This window comes from Myodes glareolus, chromosome 7 (assembly GCF_982192425.1).
Source record: "Myodes glareolus chromosome 7, mMyoGla1.1, whole genome shotgun sequence".
Lineage (NCBI taxonomy): Eukaryota > Metazoa > Chordata > Mammalia > Rodentia > Cricetidae > Myodes > Myodes glareolus.
Genome location: NC_142032.1, coordinates 38025630 through 38032748, shown reverse-complemented (window position 1 = coordinate 38032748; position 7119 = coordinate 38025630).

Sequence of the window (7119 nt, the reverse complement as noted above, 5' to 3'; positions counted from 1 at the left end):
AAGGATAAATCCCCAAGTCCTGGCACGCACAGTGTCACTGTGGTGGGCGTGAAGAGATATTCTAGGAGAAGGGGTCAGAATCTGCATTCATCATAGGTGCGTGAACAAGCCAAAAAAAAAGTTTACTTAATGTAAGTTTTACCTGGTGCGGGAGAATTGTCTGTATTCTGTCAGGGCCCTCTCATGTTACAGTTACCTGATGTAAGAGTTTCCCAGCCATAGACCCAAAAAAACACGTAGCAAAAGGTATGAAGGGAACATATATGACACAATGACAGGCATGTATTGTGGAACTGCCACACACAGAAGAACCAGAATAAGAAATCTACCATCCACCATCAGATGAGTCACCAAAGACCAGACATCCCAATGCTCTGAAATATTTCAGAGCAGCAAAGAAGGAAGGGAGACATCCTAATTAATTTTATGGAGAAAATATAATAGCCTATGTGGATATAAGATAAAGGAAGAGTAGGAAAATAGACAAATACCACTGGCAAATACCATTGTGAATTTCCTAAATAAAATATTAGCAGAGTTCCACATTACATTAAGAAATAATACATGATGAATTAGTGGGGTTTGTTCAATAATTCAAGAGTTTTTCTAATAGAAACCCATTAATATCATGATACGGGCCCATCTTACTATGATAAATAATACATGCTTTGGAACCTAGGGATAAATTTCAGTTAGTAGAGTGCTTGTCTCGCTGTATGAAGGGTTCAATCCCCAGCACCGCATAAACCAGGCAGGATGGCATGTGCCTGTATTACCAGCACACAACAGATGAAAGTCATGGAGGCAAGATGTTCAGAAGTTCAAGGCCAACCTCAAATACATGAATCCCTGTCTCCAAAAATAAAAAAGTAAGAAAGGATTAGAGGTATTTCCTCTAAGATGGGAGGAGAGGTAAAATGTGTATCTATCAATGGTCTTCCACACTGTACTAGAAACACTGGCCAATGCAATAAGAAAAGATAGTTCTAGAAGATCTCATAATAAATAAAGTCAGACTTTTTTTGAAGCAGGGTCTTGTTATATAATTCAGACTGACTTCAAATACACGATTCATTGCCACAGTTTCCTGAGTACTGGGATGACATATAATCCACACTTGGTGTCACTATGATCCTTTTAGAAAAGTGCCGTTGGGCCGGTGAGATGGCACAGTAGGTAAAGGTGCTTGCTGCTAAGCCTGGTGACCTGAGTTCTACTCTGGGACTGGAGTCACACAGTGGTAGGAGAGAAACAACTCCTACCAGCTGTCCTCTGACCTCTACAAATACACTGCAGCATGCATACATACTAAATAAACACACAGAAACATATATAAATGTAAAAACAATTCAAGAGAAGTGACGTCACGGTATTGAGTTTCGACTGTGTGTGTGTGTGTGTGTGTGTGTGTGTGTGTGTGTATCTGTGTCTGTGTATTCTCTATACCTCACCGTTTCCATGCACCAGTGTCCTTGAAGTAAGGAGCAGTCTCTCTCACGACAGAGTGACAGAGGCAGAAAACAGAGACCACAGTTCTGCAGCTTGTAGATTATGTAATCTCGAGCCAGTGAATTTCCTCTGCTGAAGATCTGGCTCCTGTGCTACAAAATAAAGCAGCAGCCGTCCCCATCCGATGCCTCTGGTTTGTGAGTTGGGTTGACTGTTGAAAACTTGCACACCTTTCAAAAGCGGGGACGAGTCCCCTAGGCAAGGGAGCTCACAAACCAAAGCTGAAAATTCCCAGCAGCTCTCCCTGCTTGAAATTCTCTCATGCCCAATCCATCTCCCTGAGTCCACTGTGAAGCTACGCACAGTATCTCGTGTGCAGACCTGGAACCTGTAGCCACTTGGCAAGAGAGAAACAAAGATTCGCTCTTGCTTTTTCCTTAGGGCAAAACACAAGAGAGCTTGCCAGCTGCCAGAAGACAATGGCCTCCCTGCTCAGAAAGGCACAGCTTGAGGCGAAGGGCAGGGTGGCACAGCTCCCACCTCTCAGGTTCTGCCCCTCACCCACTTGATCTGACTTTAGCAAAGCACCTGCACCCCTCAGCTCTGACCAGTTCCTCACTCTTCGCCTTGTATCTTCTGGCGTTGGCCTGCCTTCTGCAGGAATTTTATTGACTTGGCCAATCAAGAATTACCCAAAGGCTGGGTGTGAGTCTCCTCAAGAGCAGGCTTGCCTGGTGGGCAAAAAGCCCTGGGTTCAAACCCCAGCACCACTACCACTACCCCATCACCACCACACACCCCTGCTAAGTTTCTGTAAGTCCTTGTGCTGGGGATGGAATCTGACCTTCCCTGCTCACGGTCATAGCACCCTCGTGAATAGTGAATAAAGTGCATGTAGCCTTTAACCAGCATAAGGTTTCTCTCTTATCCGCACCCATTGTACCCCTCTCTTCTTATTACTTGTTCTCTCTCTCTCTCTCTCTCTCTCTCTCTCTCTCTCTCTCTCTCTCTCTCTTTCTCTCTCTCTCTCCTTGCGGGGACTTCTCTCCTCAGCCTTGGCCCTCTGCCCAGGATTCCATAGTTTCGGCAATACCTGTTGAGTGACTAGCAGATTGAAATGGAAGAAAGGTGGAGCCCTCTGGCCTCAGGCTCCGCTTGCTTTTCAGAGGCCCCAGGGAGGAACACCTTGTAAACAAAGATGGCTTTGTTGAGGCCTTTTCCAGCACCCTCCCCCTCATTGTTCTCTGTTGCCTCTGCAGCCTGGGGAAAGGTAGAGATGGGCTCCTTTGTTTTGCTTTGAGAATTCCTCTCTCATTGGGTGGCGAGGTTGGCAACAGCTCCCTTTCCCTCTGCCAGTTCTTCCTGATGCTGACAGGCTCAAGGAGCCTTGGGCCTTGGCACTGTAGGCCTCTCCAGGGAATCTCAGCTACTTGCAGCCTCCTGTACAGAGAGGAGGCACAAAGCAAGGGTGTGTGCCCGCCTGTTCCTGCTCCCTTCCAGTCCTCCTCAGCATCCCCAGGTCCCACCAGAAAGAACAGGTTAAGGAGAAACTGGGTGACTTAACTGGAGTGGGCCCCAGACCAAGTCCAGGCCAGTGTAGGTCAGAGGCAAGGTTAAGTTCAGGAAACAAACCATTTTGAAAGTTAATCTGAAAGATCACTTTCATGGCTGAGCCAGGGAATCGGCAGGTCCTGCTGAAGCAGCAACACTCGAGGAAGCAAATAAAAGCAGGATGGCAACGGGCAAACTGGTTAAGACCAGTAATTGCCAAGATGGGTACAAATCTGACCAAAGCCAGTCCTTGTGCCAAGGGCTTCAACACACCTTCATTATAATGTGTTAGCAATAGTCTTGGCTTTTAGTTTCATGTACTCATCTCTCTCTCTCTCTCTCTCTCTCTCTCTCTCTCTCTCTCTCTCTCTCTCTCTCTCTCTTTTGTACACGCACATGGTTTCTCTTGTGAGTGTGCATGTGTGTGTTATGTGGTGGATGCCAAGTACATGCAGGTACCCTCTGAGGCCAGAAGAGGGCATCAGATCCCCTGAAGCTGGCCTAACAGGTGGTTGTGAGCGGCCAACATGGGGGATTAGAAACAGCTATGCTACTCCATTTGTTGAAGATGCTTCCTAGAACAGCAATCACCCCGAACCCCTGAGACATCTCTCCTGATGTGTGTGTGGCAGATTTGAAATAATAAAATCTCTGTGGCGATTAGGGTCACTCTCACACAAAGATAGACACATTTTGAGCCTTGTGCAGTGTGTCCCCCCAAACCTATTCCAACCTTTCCCCATTAAAAAAAAAAATACACAACTCCACTCATGGCTGGCCTGCCTATGGGGTGGTCTCCTGTGGCTCTGGAGTAAGCCTAGTGTGCTCTCCTGGAGTAAACATCCACTTTCCCTTCACTGCAGACCTAGGCTATGCGCTTTCTAATGTACATGACACAAAGGTCCTTCCTGCGCGGCTGAAGACACGGCCAGGGAAGCGAATAACTGTAAAAGAGTTGAATTACCAAATTATGAAAAAGATGAGGAACCTTAAAGGTCTATTTCTTTCTTGCTGAAAGGAGTTGGTTGAAAAGGCTACCGGCTCACGGCTGCTGCCCTACCAGGCATATGGAAGCCACTTTTGCTAAAAAGTGCGGACTCCTTACCTGAGCCCACGGGGTAACTGAAACAGAACGAAAGCCTGGCGTCTCCACCTGCATTCTGTGCCCATCTCCTGTACTTTGGGTCAAATTCCTGCTAGTAAGCTGCCCGACAGGCGCCTCCTCAGCCTGAGTGCCTGAAAGCTGAGACACCTACCTTACCTCATCCCTCTTTAAAGCGAGAAGGCCAAGTCCTGGCCCTAACCCTGCAGCACCTTGGCCTCCAGGGACAATAGAGCCTGGTAGGCAGGACAGAGCACGCACAAGAGGAGGGCAAGGACACAGATCGCCTTAGCAGAACCAGACTGGGCCCTCTGACAACAGCCTCGATGGACAACTTTGGAATCCCTTGAAGGTCAGAAGCTGAGAGGTGACAGGCCAAACCCTGTCTAAGACTGCTGAGATAGGCAAACCTCTTGCTTCCTGCCACAGTTCATCCTCAGCTTGAACCGAAATTCACATCAATACCCCAAGGCCAATTTGGGGTCACCCAACCGCTTATCTTCCGACCTCCCCAATGGACACCGCCCTCTGCTTTCATCACTTCTTGTTTCTATAACTGGTGTGTCGGGATGGATGTCTGAGCTTGCCCTGTAGGGACTGCTAGACTCAGGGGCTTTTGCCCTACAACTTCAGCTAAACAACCGCTTGAGTCCTGGCTTCTTTGAGCATAACATGGTCATCCCGTCGCCGTACTAGAGAAGGCTACCTTAGCTGGAAGCCATTAACCACTGCAACTAAATAAGAAAAACAATACGGTGACCGACAACTCAATGCCAGACCTGAACTGGGGGGTTAACTGAAGGAGACCCCAGGGTGCAGCCTCTAGGAGGTCATCGTCTATAATGGGGTGAGACTAAGCATTAATGGTTAAGGGTACCCAGGTTCTTGTAAATTAATTTTTTGGTTTACCATACTGGATTTGAGTAGAATCCTAACTTTGGTCCTTTGTTGGTACCTTATCTGAGGTGACCAGACTGGCTTGCTCCTGTCACCTCAGGAAATGTTAACACAGGAATTGTATGGCGTTCCAGAAAGGCCAAAATTATGGAGACAGCAAAAGATTGTGTCTTTGGGGAGTTACGGGTGAAAGGAATGAATACTTGGAATAAAGAGGGTTTTCGGACAGACCACTAGGTGTGGTACTATACTGGCAGATACAAGGCACACAGCTGTCTGTACCCTTAAGATACAGACAAAAAATAAACTCATGGACACCTCTGCCTTGACCGCATGGCTTATAGAATGAAGAAACCACAGACACACACCTAGAAAGGCTGAGATAGGGTGTGCTGAGCTCTCCCATGGAGACACAGCAGCAGCCCAGAGACTCAGCTCTTATTGTATACCATGGAGGAGGGGAGCTCGTGATATACAGCTGAACAAGGAGGAAGGTTTATTATACACACATACAGAGGCAGGCTAGTTCATCATGGCAGGCATTCTCTTAGGAGAGCATTCTCAGGTTTGTTCTGGAGGAAGACGCCACGGTTTTCAGTTTCTGCACACACTGGCTTTAGCCAACAGTCATTCACAACACCCGGATTTAGACCAGGGAAGGCTTTTCATCCCTCTGCTCCTCACCCAGGGAAGGCTTTGCTGTTTCCATGGGTCTGAGGCACTGGGGTCCTTGACATGACAATAATGCGCCCTTCCTCTGGACATCATTCAGTCCCCACATACATGGACTTGGGTGGGAAGTATGGGTCCATTGTGATTTATGTGCCATTAGGTGGGGGACGGTGACAATAAGGGTAGCTATGCCTATGATGGACGGAGGACAGTGAAGACTCTATTTGTTCCACTCAATTTCCAGTGACCCTAGACATACTTGAAAAAATAAACCTCTTTAATGAGAAAGGGGCTACGCTATACATGCCTTTTTTTATTGCTGTTCCTTTATCTTTCTGTTAAGCCAGTTTACCATCATTTACAAAAGTTTTTAGTCCATGGCAGATGTGGGGAAAGGAGCTGTTCTTTTATTCCAAAATGAGCCGCTATGTCCTAAACCAAAATCTCTGGTCCCAAAGTGGGAAGTGCTGGGCTCTCACCTCTGCTGCACAATTAATACTGTGCCTCAGTTTCCCCACTTGCCAATTGAGCGGAGAGAGCAAGCAGATTCCACCAGTTAGGCCTTCAGCAAATGTCTGGTTCCTCTGGTAAAGGAAAGCAAGCAGGCAGCTGAAATTCAGAGCCTCCTCCCCGAGACTTCACCAGCCAGGAAACAAGCCTTCGGGCAACGGCCAGCTGGACAGGCCTGAGCTCGTCCTAGTGAAGCGCAAAAGCTTGGCAAAGTCCTCCTCTCTGGCCTCAGACACCAAGACAAAAGCTTGCCGGAACATTCTGAAAGAGCAACCCCTGTTCCGGTTTATCCTGTGCCAATCTCACAAAGTGGGCACGGTGTTCTTACTCACGGAAGCAGAGCCAACCATGATGTACAGTGTTGTAGCCAGCCAGATATCCTGAATGGCATTTACTTCACTAATGACGCCTTTGATATTTCTATGCTCAGTGATCACAGCTCTGGTATCATTCTGATGTCACATTTGAAATCTTTTGTCCCTACTCCTGGATCTCTTTAATGCTGAACAGCCTACCCTATACACATTCAGTTAACACATGAGCACATATGCACGTTGTTAAAACTTCAGTATTTGAGAGTATTTACATACACACACACACAAAGCAGGGAAATTAATGGTATTACTTCTAAGTAACCCCGAGATAAATATTCATAAACTATTGTAGCCTCATCAATAATTGCAATATTACAGAAAGGGTAGTGTTCAAGGAAGAGAATGAAGTCTTCTCCCACAGCTTCAGGTTCTAGAATTCTGTGAGATGTTTTGGCTGAAGTGGGTATTCTGATAAACTGAAGCAACCTTCTGCCTGGCTGCTCTCAGGCTTCATGTCTTGCCCCCTTGGCTTGCAGCTAGCAACCACCTGTCCTCAGGACGGCTGTGGTGGAATATGTAACTATGTAAAGATGTGTTACATTTGTTTATGTTGCGGAATATGAC